The 21385-nt window shown below is 33.6% G+C and overlaps 1 protein-coding gene across 3 annotated transcripts in view; it reads right to left on the minus strand.

Moving 5' to 3' along the window:
* Positions 1-19250, minus strand: part of LOC114334209 (band 7 protein AGAP004871) — a 688330-nt gene extending 669080 nt beyond the window's left edge. For 2 of the 3 annotated variants that reach the window (XM_050661393.1, XM_050661391.1), the window contains exon 1: positions 19090-19250. The gene's annotated coding sequence lies outside the window, so the exon portion shown is untranslated. Of the gene's footprint in view, positions 1-16563; positions 16626-19089 lie in introns of those variants that run through there. The other variant, XM_050661392.1, reaches the window with a different exon arrangement.
* Positions 19251-21385: the final 2135 nt, after the last annotated feature.

Here is a 21385-nt window from a genome sequence, read left to right on the forward strand (position 1 = left end):
AAAACCAATTTTTAATCTTTCTAAATATGCTTAATGGATTTCAAAAGAAAATATTTAATTCCCATTCTAAAATACTTTCTAACTATTTACAAATTTTAATGACCTATTCTCTCTTTCAAATGAGTCTTATTTAGCATAGGCTAATGATCGAAACCTTCCGCGAAAAACGATAATGAACTATCATCTATTTCACTGAGTTTTATTTAGCATAGGCTAATGATCGACCTTCCGAGAAGAACGATAATGGTACGCGTCATTCACTTTGTTTATCTAAGCACATTGTTCCGAGTTTCGTACGCTTATTCTAATCACTTCTTAAAATTAAATATAACAATTTGTTGTATACAGGTTGTTCTAAATTTATATGCCCGAGGTTGAGAAAATTAAAAATATTTTATATTAAAGTGAATTTTGTTTATAATTATCAAAATTTAATTTTCATATCAAATAGAAATATAACAATATATATATATATATATAGTAATGTTTGAATAACATTACTATTTAACACAGTACGGTCGATAATATTTGTACAATATATATATATATATATATATATATATATATATATATATATATATATATATATATATATATATATATAAATCGGGAAAAACACGTCTCTATGCAGAATTTAATTACGGTGAATTTTTATTTGGGTGTTTTTGGTGTAAAGTTAAAATCTTTGGAGTTATAGAGCAAAAATCGAAAAAACACGATTTTCGGGTGCCATTTTGTTTATAAAAAAAGTAGCACATTATCTGTGGACTTTGCATAAATATATTATTAATATATACAATCATAAGATTAGATTTCAGCAATAAAATTGCTGGTAAATACCTTTTCCCAAAAATGGCCTAATCTGCCCAGACTCTAAAGCAAGTTTTATGGTAAAGACTGTAAAGAGTCTAAAGAGACTGAACAATATAAAATTTCTACACGATTAAGAGCTTCGTTGCAATGGAGAAGAAAGTTGATGATTTGAGATTTTTATCACTGCATAGTCTGATCGTCTGCTCGCAAACTTTAATTAAATACGTAGATGCGTATGTGAATTTCTTATTTCAGATGGTTACTCATTTTCACACAAGAAATTACAAAGAAATATGACATATGCTATCTTATTCTTTAAAACATAATTTAAAGAAAATAAATTAGTCTAAAATATGTTTAAAACGATTTGGCTAATTTTGTATCGTACACAAGAGAGTTATTTGTCAGTAATAGAATAAGAGCCGCTATAGGTGAAATTTCTTAATCATTTTAGGCACGATGGGACCCTATAAGTTAAATAGTAGAACCTAAAAGAAAACGTTTGAACACTGTGCCGTCACTTTTCAGTGGCACATGCGTCGACAGTGGCGCATCAAACTTTCCACTTATGGACGGGATAAATAAATTAAAAGTTACCCTCCCTTACTAACAGAATTAATTTTTTTTTATTTTTTTAAGTTCTATGTGATTAACACATAGGATTCAGCGTAATTTTAACCCACCACCCCCTTCTCCCTGCCCCCACCATCAAAAACTTAATTTTTCGTTTTTATTTTCTTTGGTGGAATACAATCAATTTTAAAATTTCAAAAAATTCACACGCATAGCTGAGGCTTTTATAAAACATGCGTATTTTTTATAGACCCATAGGTAGAGTGTACATAACCTCAAAAAATTAAAAGAAATTTTTTTTTTCAAAAAAGCGTATTACTTTTTTTGAGGAATAGCTGCAGGTCTAATTTTTCCTTAATCTTGTGTGTTTCATCAAACACTATATTTTTAATTTTTTTCAGATTTTTCCATAAGAATCCCCACCTTCAAAAATCCGAAAAACTCTTTTTTGGGGGGTTTTGGGGATTTTCCCTATTTTATAGACTTCATAATGTATCAAATCAATTTTGTTTTTATAGGTTATATGTAACTTGAAGTAACTGAGTCGTTTAGAATATTTAAAAATCAGAAAAACACGTTCAAACCCCCCAAAACCCCCTTAAAAACAGTTTTTTGGATTTTTGAAGGTGATCAGCGTTACAGAAAAATCTGAAAAAAATTAGAAATATAGTGTTTGATATAATACACAAGACTAAGAAAAAATTAGATCTGCAGCTATCCCCAAAAAAAAGTTATATACCTTTTTCCAAAAAACAAATTTTAAAATTTTTTTGAGGTTATGTACACGCAACCTACAGGTCTATAAAAAATAGACGTGTTTTATAAAAGCCTTAACTATGCATGTGAATTTTTTGAAATTTTAAAATTGATTGCATCCCACCAAAAAAAATAAAATCGAAAAATAAAGTTTTTGATGGTGGGGGCAGGGAGAAGGGGTTGTGGGTTAAAATTACGATGAATCTTATGTCTTAATCACATAGAACTTTAAAAAAATGAAAAAAATTAAATTCTGGTAATGAGGGAGGGTATTTTTTAATTTATGTATCCCGTCCATAAGTGGAAAGTTTGATGCGCCACTGTAGACGCATGTGCCACTGAAAAGTGACGGCACAGTGTTCAAACATTTTGTTTTAGGTTCTACTATTTAAGTTATAGGGTCCCATCGTGCCTAAAATGATTAAGAAATTTCACCTATAGCGGCTCTTAGTCTATAATGTAATAATTTTCAAAAATATAAATAAATGAGTATAAATGAGTCAGATTAAATAAATTATTAGAAAAATTTTTTTTACTAAGCAACAACATTTTTGTTTAATTCATTAATATTTGTTGTATTTTGACAACGACACCCGATTTGGGCGTCTAAACGTAAATAAAATCATTTTTTTAGTAAAATTGTGGCTTATTTCCCATCAAAACGAGTTAATTAAAAGTAAAATTTTATTTGACTGTCTGAAGCATAGTATAAGAGAATTCATATACTTGAATTACTTCTAATGCCGTGTCCTCACTGGTAAATTTTTCATGCGTTTTGCACTAATGACCCGTGTTGAGCTGCCCCCCCCCACTTGCAAAAATTAAAAAACAAATAGCCCTGATTTATGAGCTATTTATGAGCTCTCATATTCCGCAAACTAAAAATTTTGAGCTCGTTCCACTGAGCAGGAATTTAATACCCTAGTGGGGGGGGCTGAGTCAGCCCCCCCCCACTACTTAAAAATAAGAATATTGAATCGGTTTTTGCGGCAGAATTACGAGCTATTTATGAGCTCTTGAAATTATATAGTTTCGATTTTTGAGCTCATCCCCTTCACCCCCAAACAACCCTTTAATTGATTTAACTTAAGAGAAAGATGCTGAGAAAACTTAAAATATATCGTATTGCGGATATAATTCATCTAGCTTATATACTCTAAGAATAAACTATTAAATCAAGAGCATTTCGATTATTGAGCTACAACCCCTTCGCAAGAAAACCACCCTATCTTCCCGGCTTAAGAGAAAGTTGTACTTAAAATGCATTAAACTAATTATTTGGCGACTACATATCATTTAATAATTTATAAGCTTCCAAATTACGCGCATTTAGATCAGTAGATTGCAATTTATTTTGTATAGTGCAGTCACTGAAGGTAAAAATCAACGATTACCTTCAATTTCGGTGAACCTTCATCGATTTTCACGAAAATTGGTCAGTAGTTAGAGGATACGGCAAGAAACAAAGGTGACATGGTACCACCTTGCGCCTTTACCCTGAGGGTGGATACCGCCCCTTCTCGGGGGTGAAAATTATTTTATAAAAAATAAATGCACAAATCAATAAAAGAACAAATTAAAAGCAAAATTTATTATATAAAGTTAATAAAATAAGTCAATACTTTTTAAGTTATTAAAGATCAAAGATTTTAATTATTTGTGAAAAAAATGCATGTTTTGAAAAGGTTTTTTGTAAATCACTGAAAAACTTTAAGTTTTTACAAAAAAGTTAATAGTAGTTTAATTCGTATAGCTTATATTCTAAGAATAAACTCTTAAATCACGCGTCTTTCGATTATAGAGCTACAACCCCTTCGCAAGAAAACGACCCCATATTCCCGGCTTAAGAGAGAGTTGTTCTTAAAATAATTTAAATTAATTATTTGGCGACTACATATCGTTTAATAATTTATGAGCTTGCAAAATATACGCATCTCAATTATTGAATTGCCATTTTCTTTCTATAGTGCAGTCACTGAAGGTAAAAATCAACTAGTACCTTCGATTTCGGTAAATCTCCATTCATTTTCACGAAAATTGGTGAGCGGATTTTGATACTATCAACTTTTTCAGCATCTTATTTTTCATAGGTATTTCTAAGTACTTTGACAAGTATTTAGTACCTAAGTGTTATAAAATGCATCTCTTTCCCGTTATTTAAGCTTGAACCCTTAGATTTTAACAGTCGCGGAAAAAAATATACATTTAATTACCAATAACTTACTTTAAATTAACACTAAAGGGTTTTTCAAGTAAGCAATTTATTATATTTTTTATTAGCTTCAATTTTAGTGATGAAAACTTTTTTGTAAAAACTTACAGTTTTTGAGTAATTTATGAAAAATCGCTCTAAAGCATGCATTTTCTTTCCAAAAATTAAAATATTTGATCTTTAATAACTCAAAAAGTATTGACTTATTTTAATCACATTATATAACAAATTTTGCTTACAATTTGTCCCTCTCTCGATTTGTGGGGTTATTTTTAATAAAGTAATTTTCACTCCCGAGAAGGGGTGACATATACCCCAGGCTAAAACCCCAAGTTGTTATTGTCAATTCATGAAAATAAATGGAGATTTACCGAAATCGAAGGTACTAGTTGATTTTTACCTTCAGTGACTGCACTATAGAAAGAAAATGGCAATTCAATAATTGAGATGCGTATATTTTGCAAGCTCATAAATTATTAAACGATATGTAGTCGCCAAATAATTAATTTAAATTATTTTAAGAACAACTCTCTCTTAAGCCGGGAATATGGGGTCGTTTTCTTGCGAAGGGGTTGTAGCTCTATAATCGAAAGACGCGTGATTTAAGAGTTTATTCTTAGAATATAAGCTATACGAATTAAACTACTATTAACTTTTTTGTAAAAACTTAAAGTTTTTCAGTGATTTACAAAAAACCTTTTCAAAACATGCATTTTTTTCACAAATAATTAAAATCTTTGATCTTTAATAACTTAAAAAGTATTGACTTATTTTATTAACTTTATATAATAAATTTTGCTTTTAATTTGTTCTTTTATTGATTTGTGCATTTATTTTTTATAAAATAATTTTCACCCCCGAGAAGGGGCGGTATCCACCCTCAGGGTAAAGGCGCAAGGTGGTACCATGTCACCTTTGTTTCTTGCCGTATCCTCTAACTACTGACCAATTTTCGTGAAAATCGATGAAGGTTCACCGAAATTGAAGGTAATCGTTGATTTTTACCTTCAGTGACTGCACTATACAAAATAAATTGCAATCTACTGATCTAAATGCGCGTAATTTGGAAGCTTATAAATTATTAAATGATATGTAGTCGCCAAATAATTAGTTTAATGCATTTTAAGTACAACTTTCTCTTAAGCCGGGAAGATAGGGTGGTTTTCTTGCGAAGGGGTTGTAGCTCAATAATCGAAATGCTCTTGATTTAATAGTTTATTCTTAGAGTATATAAGCTAGATGAATTATATCCGCAATACGATATATTTTAAGTTTTCTCAGCATCTTTCTCTTAAGTTAAATCAATTAAAGGGTTGTTTGGGGGTGAAGGGGATGAGCTCAAAAATCGAAACTATATAATTTCAAGAGCTCATAAATAGCTCGTAATTCTGCCGCAAAAACCGATTCAATATTCCTATTTTTAAGTAGTGGGGGGGGGCTGACTCAGCCCCCCCCCACTAGGGTATTAAATTCCTGCTCAGTGGAACGAGCTCAAAATTTTTAGTTTGCGGAATATGAGAGCTCATAAATAGCTCATAAATCAGGGCTATTTGTTTTTTAATTTTTGCAAGTGGGGGGGGCCAGCTCAACACGGGTGCACTAATGGTTCGTCGCAAGAATTTGCGTCGCCAATTTTTACCAGTGAGGACGCGGTGCTTAAATCATTTGATCTTTGCTCAAAAACTGACAATGGATGGAGCGTGTGCGTTACGTGCGTCGAAAATTCTTGCGTCCGATTTATGCGACGAACACGTCCACATTAGCACAATTTAATACGAGCACGCAAATATTTGCGACGAACAGCTAGTTACAACCAGCGTCGGTTATTCACGTCAGTTGCAATGGGGGGACTAATAAATGTCAAAAATTTTTACCTGGAGTAGAGATAGCAGCCTATGCATTTTCTGAAGAGCCTCTAACAAGAGGTGAAATCGTCGGTAAGAGTGCTGTCCGCGCTCTCTAACCTAAGTAAAAATTAAGACAGTTTTGGCTTCGCATTGCAACTGAATAAAAATGATATACATTTTTGAAGTTATACTTCTTTACCGGCGATAGAGGGTGAATTTTTATATGGTAAAACCTAGCGACCGGGCGCATGCGCATTATAACTTTGTTCTGATTGGATGTTCAAATGGCATGTCAAAAATTATTCAATATGGCGGCTGTGGCACAGCTGTAGTTAGATTATTTATGGTTGTTGCGTTTTAAAATTTGTGTGAAAAGAAACAACAAACAAAAGTTAGTTAATAGTTATACTGCCTTTTTAAATAGTTTTCATACACTTATATTTTTGGACTTTTGGACTATTTTTGACAAGGAAAACTCATTCTAATTTGGTAAGTAGTTTTTATTATAATCATATTGTAATTATACATTTGGATTAGGTTGAAATACATACATTTATTTTCTCAAGAATGCGGATTTTAGAGAGAAATCCCAAATTAGGTTCGATTTTTTGGCGTAGATGTATTTATCTGGTAGGTATGTAATGCTTTGATTTATATATATAGTGGCTAAACACCCCTTTAGGGGTTACGCCGCTTACGCTCTCTAGATCTATGTTTTGAGGTAGATCAGTCCTCATGTTCGTTATTTAATTTTCTCTGTTATTTTTCTCCACTCTTTCCTGTCTCTGGTTTTCCCTTTCCAATGTCGTATGCCCGCATTGTTGAGATCACTTACTACTTCTTGTAACCATGTAGATCTTGGTCTTCCACGTCTTCTTTTGCCAGCTGGTGTCCATTCCAATATTGAGTATATCGTCGTAGTTGATCCGGATCTCCATATGTGTCCTAGCCATTTTGCTCTTTGCTGTTTTATTTTACATACTATATCCTCCTCAATTTCTTCCAGTAACTCAAGGTTCGTTCTTTGTCTAAATTCATTGTCATTTATTTTTATTGGTCCTAATATTGCTCTTAGTATTTTTCTTTCTTGTATTCTAAGGTTTTCCTCTTGTTTTTTGTCATGCTAAGAGTTTCGGCTGCATACATCATCGTCGGTCGAATTATTGTTTTGTATACTTTCATTTTTGATTTCTTACTCAATAACTTATTTTTAAGTAATTTTTTATTTGCATGGAAGCTCTTATTTGCTGTAATAATCCTTTCTTTGATTTCGGTTTCTCTTTCTCCATTGTTTGTTATTAATATTCCTAAATATTTAAATTTTTCGACTTCTTCAAAAGTGTATTCTCCTACTCTAACCTTTCTGTTTTCAAAGTTTTTGTCAAATCTCATTATTTTGGTTTTCTCTTGGTTTATTTTTAATCCCATTACTTTTCCTTCTGTTACCATTTCGTTTAACATTCGTTCCATTGTTTTTCTATTTTTTGTTATTAGCACAATATCATCAGCGTATGCTATTATTTGTCCTTCTCTCGTTCGGAGGGTGCCTTTGTTGATCTTCCTGAGGACGTATTCTAGGGCAAGATTAAACAGAGTTGCTGATAATGAATCTCCTTGTCTCACCCCTTTATTGATGACAAATTCTTCTGTGTCGCCTACTTGAGTTTTTATACTAACTACAGTTCTACTCATTGTCATTTGTATTAATCTTCTTAATTTATGTTGTATTCCCATTTCTTTCAGAGCTACCATTAGTTTTGATCTATTTATTGTATCAAATGCTTGTCGAAAATCTATAAAAAGCAGTTCAATTTCTATTTTATATCCATGAGCTTTTTCCATAATTTGTTTAACTGTATGTATGGCATCTGTTGTAGACTTTCCCTTAACAAATCCGCATTGATAGTGTCCTATGATATTCGTGGTAGCTTCGGTCAGTCTTCGTTGTATTAAGGCGGACATGATTTTATATGCTGTGTTTAATAGCGTCAGTCCTCTGTAGTTTTTACACATCTGTTGATCTCCTTTTTTATGAATCGTGATAATTTGTCCTTTGTACCATTCTTCCGGCATTTTTTCTTCGTCCCATATGTCTTTTATTAAATTGTATAATCTATCTTTTAATTCTTCACCACCATATTTTATAAGCTCCATATTGATACAGTCCGATCCTGAGGCTTTACCATTACGGCTGCTATTAATAATTTCCTCAACTTCCTCTTTTGTTGGTATTTGTAGCTGGTTTCCTAACATCATTGTCTCTTCTCCTCTGTTTTCATTTAGGTCTTGATCTTGTTGTTCTGTTAATAATTCTTTAAAATAGTTAGTCCAAATTTCTTTATACTCTTCATCGTTTTCTGATACTTTTCCATTTTTATCTTTTATGCTTTTTATCTTTCCTTTAAACGTTTTGTTCTGCTCACTAATTTTCTTATAGAATTCTTTTGTGTTTCTGTTCTTACTCTCTTTTTCTATTTCTTTTATCTTATCATCCAACCACTCACGTCTAATTTTCCTTATTTTTTTCTTACATGCATGCCTTATTATATTGTATTCTTCCCTATAATCCTGTCTATTTGTTCTTATCCACATTTGTCTCATTTCTACCTTCCTTTTTAACATTTTATGGCATTCTTCATTATACCATTCTTGTCTTTTTTTGTTTCTTTTTATCCCTACGTGTACTTCCGCTGTTTCATTTATACATTTTTTTATATTTCTCCATTCTGTTTCTATATCCTTTGTAGGTTTAGATTGTTCCTTCAGTTTTTTGTTCATGTCATCAGCATATTTAATCCTTATGTCTGGAGTATTCAGTTTTTCTACGTGCCATTTATTTTTTGTTGTCGTGTTTTTTAGTGTACTTTTGACTTTTTGTCTTACTTTTGCAGTCACCATAAAATGGTCTGTGTCTGCATGTGCACCTCTGTAGGACCTCACGTCTGTTACCGATGTTTGCTTCCTTCTTGTAATCAGAATATGGTCTATTTGTGACCATGTTTTTTGGTCTGGGGAAATCCACGTCACTTTATGGTATTTGGGATGTTCGAATTTTGTACTAACGATAATCATATTGGTACTAGATGCTAGATTACATAATCGTTGGCCATTGTCGTTAGTTTTTTCGTGTATTGTGTGCTTACCTGCTACTTGGTTAATGTAGTCTTCCTTACCTATTTGGGCATTAAAATCTCCCATTACCAGTATTGTGTCTTCTCTAGGTAACTTCTCCATTTCTCGTTCGAGTTCCTCATACAATTTGTCTTTTTCCTCCGCAGTAGCACTTTCAGTTGGGGCATATACGTTTATGATTGATATATTAAATGGTTTGGCGTTAATTCTCAGGTAAGCCATACGTTCATTTATTGGTTTAAATTGCATAATGTTATTTTTTATTTTTCCCATAATTATGAAAGCAACTCCATATTGACCTTGTTTTTCATGTCCTGAGTACTGTAGTGTGTAGTTTTTTCTATTTATTTCTCCTTGACCTGCCCATCTGATTTCTTGAATCACTGCAATATCAATTTGGTATCTTTCTAGTTCTGAGACGATATCCTGCATTTTTCCTGGTTCAAGCATTGTTCTGATGTTCCACGTACTTATTTTTAGTTGATCACATTTTTTCGGTTTTTTATTATATTTTTTTGTGTTCGTATGTTTTATTTTATCTAATCTGTTCAGGTCCTTTTCCTTTGCCATTTTCGTGTCCGTTTTTTGTGTTGTATCCAATATTTGTTTTTTTATCAGTTTTTTGGCGTGTCCTGCTTTGCCCTTTCCAGTTCATTCTTCTCTTTGTTCCATTTCCATTCAGTCCCGTCAATAATTAATTTTTGATAACCTACTCTAGTGTTCTTACCGTTTTCTTTTTGAAATTTTGCAATTCTCCGTAATGCTTTGATTTACATACTTAATTTGATTACCAACAAAAGTTCTACCAATCTTCATCTAATATATTGTTTTCTTACTGTTTTTTATATTTTTATATTTTCTTCCACAAAATTTAAACTACATAATTTAATTTTCAAAACGACTGTCAAACAGTAAAACGTTCAGTTACCGTATTTTTCCACATGATAAATAATGTGGGATTGGACGAGTGAGTCTACGCTTCGATTACGAATCAAAGCGCCACGAAATTCACGGGTTCAATTCCCGATGCAAGTTTTTATTTTTTTATTTTTTTATGCATGTTATGATTGTAAGTATATTTCAAAAATGCCAAGTTTCTTGTAAAAGGTATATATTAAAATACCCTAAATAAGGGTCAAAATACAAAACGTTTTCGGATTAAGGAATCCATCATCAGTGTTTAAAAGCCAAAATTTGCATGCCTGAGCCACCAAAATGTATAGGGTAAAAACCCTTTAAATGTAAATAATAAAGATGTTTTACATATTTATATAAAATTCATCGGATGTAATAGATAAACCTGGATGTTACCCAGGGCAACACAGGACTCTCCCCACGTGGTTGGAACTTTTTTTTTTTGGTGAAATCCAATATGTGAGGTTTTCACCAAAAAAAAAAAAAGTTCCAACCACGTGGGGAGAGTCCTGTGTTGCCCTGGGTAACATCCAGGTTTATCTATTACATCCGATGAATTTTATATAAATATGTAAAACATCTTTATTATTTACATTTAAAGGGTTTTTACCCTATACATTTTGGTGGCTCAGGCATGCAAATTTTGGCTTTTAAACACTGATGATGGATTCCTTAATCCGAAAACGTTTTGTATTTTGACCCTTATTTAGGGTATTTTAATATATACCTTTTACAAGAAACTTGGCATTTTTGTGATTTATGGTATACAGCCAGCTACAGGAAGTTTATTTTCCTCGTGGATTTTGTAAGTATATTTGTTATATAATTTTTTTTTCAGAAAATGCGTATTTAAAATTTTTGCCCACAATTATTATCGTTCAGAAATCATTTTTCTTTGTGGCATTTTTCAATGCGTTTGTGTGCGTTTTATTCTTTTATTTTTTTTTTTTGGTATTGTCTTAAAAATCACATAATATGTAGTAGAAGTATAACTTCTTACGTGCGTACAAAGTACACACACATTCTTGTTATTTTATTAGTATTACTCCTATAGAGTAACTAGGTCCATTTTCCGTTGGAACTTTACCAAGCTGTAGACGGGGTTGTGAATTGCAACTTTTTAGAATTCCCTCTTGTCTTTAATGCAGCATCCATCTGGCTTGCAATTTTTAAAAGCCATGGAGGTGTCACCAGGAAAATGGTCCAAAAAGTTTTTTAATTAAATGTCTTTTAAAAATATTTTATAAATATTTTCATTAAGTTGGAAAACTTAGATTTTCATTTAGCAGATGCCGCTACGCACCTACTACCTTCACGTCAGTTGCAATGGGGGGACTAATAAATGTCAATAAATTTTACCTGGAGTAGAGGTAGCAGCCTATGCATTTTCTGAAGAGCCTCTAACAAGAGGTGAAATCGTCGGTAAGAGTGCTGTCCGAGCTCTCTAACCTAAGTAAAAATTAAGACAGTTTTGGCTTCGCATTGCAACTGAATAAAAATGGTATACATTTTTATTTTATATTAGTATTACTCCTATAGAGTAACTAGGTCCATTTTCCTTTGGAACTTCACCAAGCTGTAGACCGGGTTGTGAATTGCAACTTTTTAGAATTCCCTCTTGTCTTCAATGCAGCATCCATCTGGCTTGCAATTTTTAGAAGCCATGGATGTGTCACCAGGAAAATGGTCCAAAAAATTTTTTAATTAAATATCCTTTAAAAATATTTTATAAATATTTTTATTAGGTTGAAAAACTTAGACTTTGAAATCCTTCTATGAAAGTTAATACTTTTATTGATATTTTTTCGCAGTAATTTAAAGAAAAATTTATTTATTAATCTATTTATTTTTCTTCCGTTTATAAACTACTAATTCCAACTTGTTTTCAACACAAGTGACATTTTAAGTATATGGAAAGTTTATATTGTTAGAAGTCTTGCATTTTGTTTTGTAGAACAAAATCGATTCTTAGATTTATGTACAATGGAAAAAAGTGAATATTTTTAAACCAGACATTATTTCTATTTCCACAATGTAAGTGAAGTTAAAGCGGCTTCAAAATTTGACGTTTCAATTGAATTAGTAATGGTTTGTGGTCAAATTTTAACGCTTGTATAAATAGACATAATGCATTCACTCTAAAATGTTTACTTGATGCTTAATGCACAGTTAATAGTTGACAAATAGTATTCTTAACTACTGTAATAAAGTTTTCGAAAGATATTTTAAACTATCTAAAAAGATACCATTTTATAGCTTATTACTGCTTCAAAGTAATTACTATATTTGTATCTTTTATCTAAAAATAACTAACGTGAATGATAGAATGACCTAAAGCAGATGAAAAATAAAAAAGCTCCTTGAGACAGCCAGAATAACAAAAGAACTTATTACAGCAGAAGATCAAACTACGTTAAAATCTTAATGAACTATGATTTGTTTTTAAACCACGCGGAGTAAACGAAAAAGACAGATTCACACCCAAAAAAGTCACTAGAAAAATCACCAGATATATCTTCTTTTGTGGTTGATCATATCAACCATCGACGGTAATCCATAAATACATATTACTCGTATATTATACGGATACGTTGCTAAAGAGTTCTAAAAACAACTGTTCTTTATAAAAGTAGTCCAAAAATCTAAAAATTAAAGGAATAAAGCAGAAAAAAATCGCCAATATAATTTAATTAAGCTATGAAATGTCACTAGTGTCAAAATTTCATAAATGCATTAGTGTCAAAACTTCATAACAGTGGAGTAAACTTGCCTGAGGTTGGACCAATTACAAACAACAATTACGGCGCGGTAAATTTGAACTACTCATTTTGTCCACAAGAAAAAAAAAATTTTTCCTGTAGTTGGCTGTATACCATCAATCACAAATATTGGAAAAAATCCTTTGTAAAAGATATAAAATTTTTATTAAAAATCCCTTTAAGAGCTACATCACAACAAAACGTTTTCGATTTTATAAAAAATCATCATCGGTGTGAGACAGATTGGATGCCAGCTGAGCCACCAAAAAATTACTTTAAATATAATATGGATGCATTAAAGGTGCATACTTAAATAAAATGCCTTAGGATGGATACATGGCAACAAAGACACTGCCCTTAGGTACGGTATTGAATTTCCCAACACGTGGAATGCAAATTGTGTTGTTTACATTCTAATGACTTAATGGCAACTCGAATATTTCTTCGGTGGCTCAGCTGGCATCCAATCTGTCTAACACTGATGATGATTTTTTATAAAATCGAAAACGTTTTGTTGTGATGTAGCCCTTAAAGGGATTTTTAATAAAAAATTGATGCCTTTTACAAAGGATTTTTTCCAATTTTTACTCATTTTGGTTTAAAAAAAGACCATGGTACTTCTTTAGGAGTACTATCCCAACCTTTTAGCAAAATGTGCAGGTTATTTTACTACACTAGAAAGGAGACAAACACAAACTCGAAAATTACAGACCAATAAGCCTGTTGCTACATCCGTACAAACTGCTTACCAAAATAATTTTCAACAGACTCTCAGATAAATTAGTTAGTTACCAGCCTGTTGAGTAACCGGGATTTGGCAAAGGTTATAGTACCATAATAGTCTTTGCTTTATTTGTTGACTATGAGAAGGCCTTTTATCGATTACGTCACAAATCAATTAAAATATTAAAGGATAAAAGAGTTGATAGTCTAGATGTACGAATCATAGAAAAATTATACTGGCGTCAAACAGCGAGAGCTTGCATAAATGGAAAATCAACAGAAATATGCAAAATATAAAGAGGTGTCAGACAGGCTTGTATACTGTCTACACTGTTCATCATAATCATATATCTCCAAGTGGAGCAAAGGGCACCTTGCGGTGTTTCAAGAAGCATGAGGAATGATGGTGAGGTTGCTAGTCCCACGCATGTCCCCACTGTTATTCAATTTATATTCAGATAGAATATTTAAGGAAGCGCTGCATAGTTTGGATTGGGGTGTGAAAGTTAATGGAATTCTGATAAATACAATCAGATATGCAGACGATAAAGTTATTTTAAGCGATGATATGAATAGGTTACAACACCTTTTAAATGCCATTGACACAGTGAGAAGAGAGTTTGGTCTAAACATAACACTGTTCAAAAATAAAATACATGGTATTTAGCCGTTTGGCCTATCAAGATTCACGGTTATATGTTGATGGTCATATAATTCAAAGAGTACCCAGTTTTAAATATCGTGGTTGCCATATTACTGAACAACTAGATCCAGATAAAGAGATAAAATGTAGAACCGGGATAGCCCGCACATGTTTAAAAATGAGGTCATTCTTCTGTAATGATAACTTGCAAACTTCAACTTCGAAAGCGCATGATTAAATGTTAAATTTGATCAGTCCTCTTGTATGGCGTCGAAGCACGGACATTAAAAATATCCACAATTAATCGTTTGGAGGCTTTTGTAATGTGGCTGCACAGACGTACACTAAAAATACTATGGACGGCTATGCTGACAAATGTAGCAGTCCTTAAGAGAGCAAATGCTGCTCGCGAGCTGCTTGATAACAACAAATGTAGAAACATTGCCTATTTTGGACACGTAGTAAGGGGAGACCGATATAATATTCTCCAACTTATTAAGATGGGTAAAATCGAAGGACGCAGAAGAATTGGTAGAAAGCAGGCCTCTTGGTTGAAAAATATCCGGGAGTGGACGGGAATAAAGAAAGCAGAACACCTATTTAGAATAGCTCGAGACAGCGACAGTTTCGCCATGTTAATCACCAACGTCAAGGGGACTTGATAGGGTACGTTAAGAAGAAGATGCCAATGACACCATAGTAATTGCGGACAGCCTAGAAGACTTACAAGTCCTCATGAATAAAATCACGTATTACAGTTAACAATATAAAATCAATATAAACGTAAAAAAGACAAAGCTTATGATCATTAGCAAGAAAAATATAACAGAAGGTCAACTATACATCAACCAAACCCCTGTAGAAAAAGTAACGCTCTACAATTACCTCCATAAAATCTCAAAAATTGGTATACTTCGGACACATTATGCAAAATAAATCCAGATGTGCACTCCTACAAGCCATCCTGCAAGGAAAAATATTTGGAAAACGAAGTTCAGAAAGCAGAAGAACATCCTGGTTAAAGAACCTCAGAACCTGGTTCAACACAACATATGTGCAGTTTTTCCGCGTTGGTGCAGGTAAAGTGAAGACTGCCATGATGATCGCCAACATTCGTCACGGATAGTCATATCAAGAAGAAGAAGAATCTTTTGATTGCATTTTATAAAAGTGTCTTAGGTCTTAATGGTAGGGGAGCTAAAGCGTTGATTTTTGCAGTTACTCGAGCTCGTCAGATTATTACATGGGCAGAAATTTTGTACCCTCAAAATGCACCTCTACCATAAACTGGCTCTTAATAAAGGGGAGTTCGTTAAGGGGGGCCGAAAAAAGAATCTATTCTTAGAAAAACTCGAAATCGTCAGATTAAGATAAGGTAAGTTAAGTACATGCGAAACAGTGTATATTTTAAAAATCTGACGATTTGAGCGGGGCGTAAGGAAATGGATGAGTTCCAAAGTTACACAAGAAAAAAGTGAATATTTCGCGAAATGAATGACAGATCGAAAAACTAAAAAATTGGTATTCAATATTTTTCAAAAATCTATCGAATGATACCAAACACGACTTCCCACTGAGAGGGGTGGGAGATAAATTTAAAATTTTAAATACGAATCCCGCGATATTTCGCGAAATGAACGTCAGATCGAAAAACTGAAAAATACACGTATTCAATATTTTTGAAAAATCTATCGAATGGCACTAAACACGACCCGCCACGGAGGTGGGGTGATACTTTAAAATCTTAAATGGGAGCCCCCATTTTTTTATTGCAGGTTTGAATTCCTTGCGTAAAAATAAGTAACTTTTATTCCAGACTTTTTTTCGAATTAGTTATGGATAGATGGTGCTATAATCTAAAAAACGACTGTTGGAAATGGAAAAATTAAAAATGGAAAGTCCCCACTAAAATGGAAAACTTTACTTAACTTTTTTTGGTTTTAGGACCTACTCTTCACAACCCAGTAGGTCCCCAAAGCGCTCGAGTGACTGCAAATTTAGCATACTTTGCTCCCCTACCATAACGGCTTGTTGAGCGAATAAATAAAAATATTCAAATTATTCATGATTTTTTTTTCGAATCTTAAATAGCTTCCTTGGCGACCACACTACTACACAACAAGCTTATTTACAGTTAGCAACGTGACACAAATAAACAAATGCACAAATTTCAAACAATTTAACACTTACTTTGTTGCTCGAACGCAGTCCCAGCTTCACATAAATAATTTGCAAAAGCCTGAGGGGTAACACCGATATTTTCTTGCTCTGAGAAATGTGTAAACAGAACCGAGCGGCGAGTTGGACTCGAATTAGCCACGTAATTTCTTAAAATAGGAAACTAGAACTTTCATAGTATAAGAACAACCGAGAAGTACTGACCAACATTAAGTCTCGAAAAAATACTTCGGACACTTTGTGCGAAACGAATCCAGATATGTCCCCTTTCAAGCTATCCTGTGAAAGGAAAAATATTTGGAAAGCCGGGTCCAGGAAGAAGAACACCCAGGTTGAAGAATCTGAGAACTCAACGTGTGTGCAGCTTTTTTGCACTACTGCAGATAAGAATAAAATTGCCATGATGATCGCCAACCTTCGTCACGGATATATACATCAAGACGAAGAAGAAGGAAACTAGAAATGCTCAAAGAAGGGAAGTTATAGCTTAGCAAAACGAAGAACAACGTGCTCTAGAAGCAGATTCTGCAGGTGTAAGCAACGTCGCTAAAAGAGAGTTCTGAAGCTAGATTAAGTTGTCAGCAGCAATAACCTGCATTACAGAGAACACGAAGATCATTCGAAGATGATGTTGAAAGGCAAGGTCGAGTAGACAGATATGCAGTGATTCTCCAGGTTACGAATCTATCTTACTGCTTCCGACTCCACGGTCAGATTTATCATTTGATAGAAGTGCTTCGGCCAAATGACGGCCATAATCGGAGGTTTGCTCAGTTGTACATCTTAGATCCTTCTGAAGCAACTGCAGAGCGACTCTCAGTGACCGAGAATCCAAAATGTGACCCCAAGGTAATGGAGCAACTTGCAAACGACTTTGAGAAAACAACGATGTTGCTTGGACCTACAAAATGCTCCGAGATGTAGAAAAAGAAGCACGAAGCTGCGTAGAATTGCAGATGAGTTCCAGATATAGTGACGGCCATCAAACAAAACTGGAATCAGGATTTCAGGAGTTACAATTATCCAAGTGTTTATGAAGTTGTGGTTGTTTTTAAGAACGAAAATAGAGAGCCATCCTAAAAGCAAGACACATTTATACATCTTTGATCGTAAAAATAAAAAGGAGAATGCCAGAAAAAATTTAGTGGAGTGACTATAAATTGACCAAAGTAAACATGGATAAAATAATAAAGACACAAATAACTAAGGAATGAGCAATTTTAGGAGTAAATTGACAGACGAAAAGCAAAACAACTGGGTAAGAAATAAAACAAAAGTCACAGACGCAGGACAACATATAGCCAGGTTAAATTGGAGCTTCGCAGGTCACAACGCTAGACAAATGGACGACAGGTGGAATACCACGATACAATAATGTAGAACATGGACAGGAAAGAGAGCCAGAGGGCGATCCCAGATGAGATGGGGAGATGACATTTGAAAGATAGAAGGATCACACTGGAAACAGAAAACAGTAAACAGAAGCGAATGGTGGAAACTGGGAGAAGCCTATATTCAAAATGGGACGAATTAAAGGGCAAAATAGAAGAAGAAGAAGAGTGTAGATGGCAATGAATTGGGTCCCGAGTTGCATAGCGATGAGAAAAATAACTAATAATATAAGAATATAGTAATAAAGCGTGAATGTTGCTTGAATCGACTACAAAAAATCGGACAAATAGGCATGGATCCCGGGTACCAAAAAAATTTGATTAATAGCAAGCTGAAAATTGGTTAATAGCTTAACGGTGTCTAGTCGGACAAATTTTGATGTATGTGAACACTGGAATAGGGGAAATTTTAATTGTGGAGCAGTAGACAGACGACTGGTATTTATCAGCAACTGGGCATTTTAATAAGTCCGACACGTAGAACATGTCAAACGGTCCGACACGTAGAACAGGAGTTATGTTGATGATAAATCAATATCAGTCTGATTTTTGCATGAGAGTTTAATGAAAGGGTAACAAATCAATTTAAAGTTCTGTCCGACAAAATACATGGGACGTTTTCTGAGTCTGACGTTCCAAATTGTTAACCTGTTCCACAATTAAAACTGCCCCTATTCCAATGTTCCCACACATCAAAGTTTGTCCAACGAGACACCGTTAAGCTATTAACAAATTTCAGCTTGTTATTATTCAACTTTTTGGTACTCGGGATCCAGGACTAAAACTGGCAATAAGTAAAAAACGAGAAAAAATAAACTATATAGATCAATCTCAAAAGTATTTATGCAGGAGAACTGAACATTTGTTTTCAAATTAAAAATAAGCAATAAACCTGTTAGAGCCTAGCTTCTAAGGTACTTTGAAAAAAGTTCTTTGAAATTTAATGTCAAATACTTTTATAAAACACTTCAATTTACTGTCCTAACAACTATAATATTTTCTTGCTATATTCAAATTATTCATGATTTTTTTCGAATCATAAATAGTTTCCTTGGCGACCACACTACACAACAAGCTTATTTACAGTTAGCAACGTGACACAAATACACAAATGCACAAATTGCAAACAAAAATATTCAACACTTACTTTGTTGCTCGAACGCAGTCCCAGCTTCAATTGTTGTTTTTCGTTTTCAAATTCCACATAAATAATTTGCAAAAGCCTGAGGGGTAACACCGATATTTTCTTGCTCTGAGAAAAGTGTAAACAGAACCGAGTGGCGAGTTGGACTCGAATTAGCCACGTAATTTCTTAACATAGAGCGCAAACGCGTCTAGGACAGAAAATAGTCTGGCTCTATAGCAACTTAAAGAGCCGTATACAAAACGAGCGGCGAATACGACTATGGATGACTACTAGAAATTAAAAATTGATGTACGTGACATTTTCATAACTATATTTTTCTGTGCGCCGATCGATTTGGTGATTAGAGAAACATCTATCTACTTTTATTCAAAACAAGGACATTGTCATCATTGCATACGGGGTATATTAGAAATAGCTGCAAGGTATTTATGTAGGTTTATCAATTTATTTTATACATAATTATATAGAGTTGTGTGTACAGTAGAATTCTGAAAATATCGTGGACAGAAAACGTCATCAACAAAGAGGTTCTGAGAAGAATGAATAAGGAAATGGTAAACTTGAATCTTCTTCTTTTTCATGTGCCGTGCTCGATTATCGAACGTTAGCTATCAAATTGGCTATAGCAATTTTGTTCACGGCAGCTCGGAAAAGAGATGCAGAGGATCTGTTATACCATTCTCTCAGGTTTTTAAGCCATGACGTTCTTCTTCGACCTGGCCCACTTCTTCCGTCTACCTTGCCTTGTATTATTAAATGGATTATATTATATCTCTCTGGGTGTCACACAACATGGCCAAAATATTCAAGTACTCGATTTTTAACTGTTCTGACGACTTCCGTGATTTTTCCCATCCGGTGCAAAACAACTTCGTTACGAACTTTATCCACCCAACTTATTCGTAGGATTCTTCGGTATACCCAGATTTCAAAGTTTTGCAATTTCTTGAGAAGAGTATATGTTAAAGTCCAACTTTCGACACCGTACAAGAGAGTAGAGAACACATAACATCTCACTAATCTAATTTTAAGATTCAAAGTACAGTGGAACTTAGATTATCCGTCTCTCTATTAACCGTCACCTCTGTTAATCATCAGGGTCCATACCTACGTAAGTTATATTGACTACATAAGTAAAAATTTAGTCATCAATTTATTTTGTTGAGCATTGCGATAAGCCAAACGAAATTCGTTGAAATGTACATGTGCAGGTATGCCATCACCGCATTTTTTATGTAAATAATTTTTGTTCTTATCCAGGGCTCTGGATTAAATTTAAATAGGTAATGATAAATGATACCGTGCTTTTAGAGTTCTATTTTTTGAATCGCAAGCCAAAAATAAAAACGCACAGCACAATAATTATTAGTCAATATCTGTATGTTACCATAATTCAGTGTGTCACCATAATACTATGAATTTTTTTTAATGTTCTGTTAACCGTCTTTTCGATTATCCGTCATACCCTTGGTCCGGTGCCCTGACGGAAAATCGAGGTTCCACTGTAATGCTGTTTCCACATAAAAGTTTCCTTATCTTAAAGAATGCAGCTCTGGCCTTCTCTATACGTATTCTTATTTCTTTATTTCTTTGCCCATGTCCCAGTTCTCATTTAGATTACAACCAAAGTAGGTGATAGTGTTAGTTCTCTCTAATTGTTCACCATAAGCTGTTACTACTTCGGGTTGTATTGGCGTCTAACTGACAACCATCACCTTGGTCTTTGCGGTGTTTAGCTTGAGTCCATATTCGTCACACGTTGTGGTAATCCTATTAATCAGATGTTGAAGTTCTTCATAGTCACCGTGTCATCCGCGTATCTCAAATTGTTAATATTGACGCCATTCATTTTGATACCACATTGAGCATTATCCACTGCTTTATTGAAAACAAACTCAGAATAGATGTTAAATATTAGTGGGGACAAAATGCAGGCCTGCCTTACTCCTCTTCGCATTTGAAGTTCTTCAGACGTGTCCCGGCCAATCCTGATATTTGCACGTTGATGCCAGTAAAGATTTTTGATAATGCGTAGTTCTTTATCATCAATACCCACTTTCTGAAGAATAGCAATCATTAAGTATGTTTTATCCGATCAAAGGCCTTCTCAAAGTCAATGAAACACATATAAACCGGATGTTCGACATCTCTGCATTTCTGAACCATAACCTGAATACTAAATAGTGCTTCTCTGGTCCCAAGGTTATTGCGGAATCCATACTGTGTATCACCAAATTGTTCTTCTATTTATTGGTACATCCTAGAGTGCAAAATTCGTAGAAATATCTTTAAAACA

The sequence above is a fragment of the Diabrotica virgifera genome, chromosome 9, assembly GCF_917563875.1.
Source record: "Diabrotica virgifera virgifera chromosome 9, PGI_DIABVI_V3a".
Taxonomy (NCBI): Eukaryota; Metazoa; Arthropoda; class Insecta; order Coleoptera; family Chrysomelidae; genus Diabrotica; species Diabrotica virgifera.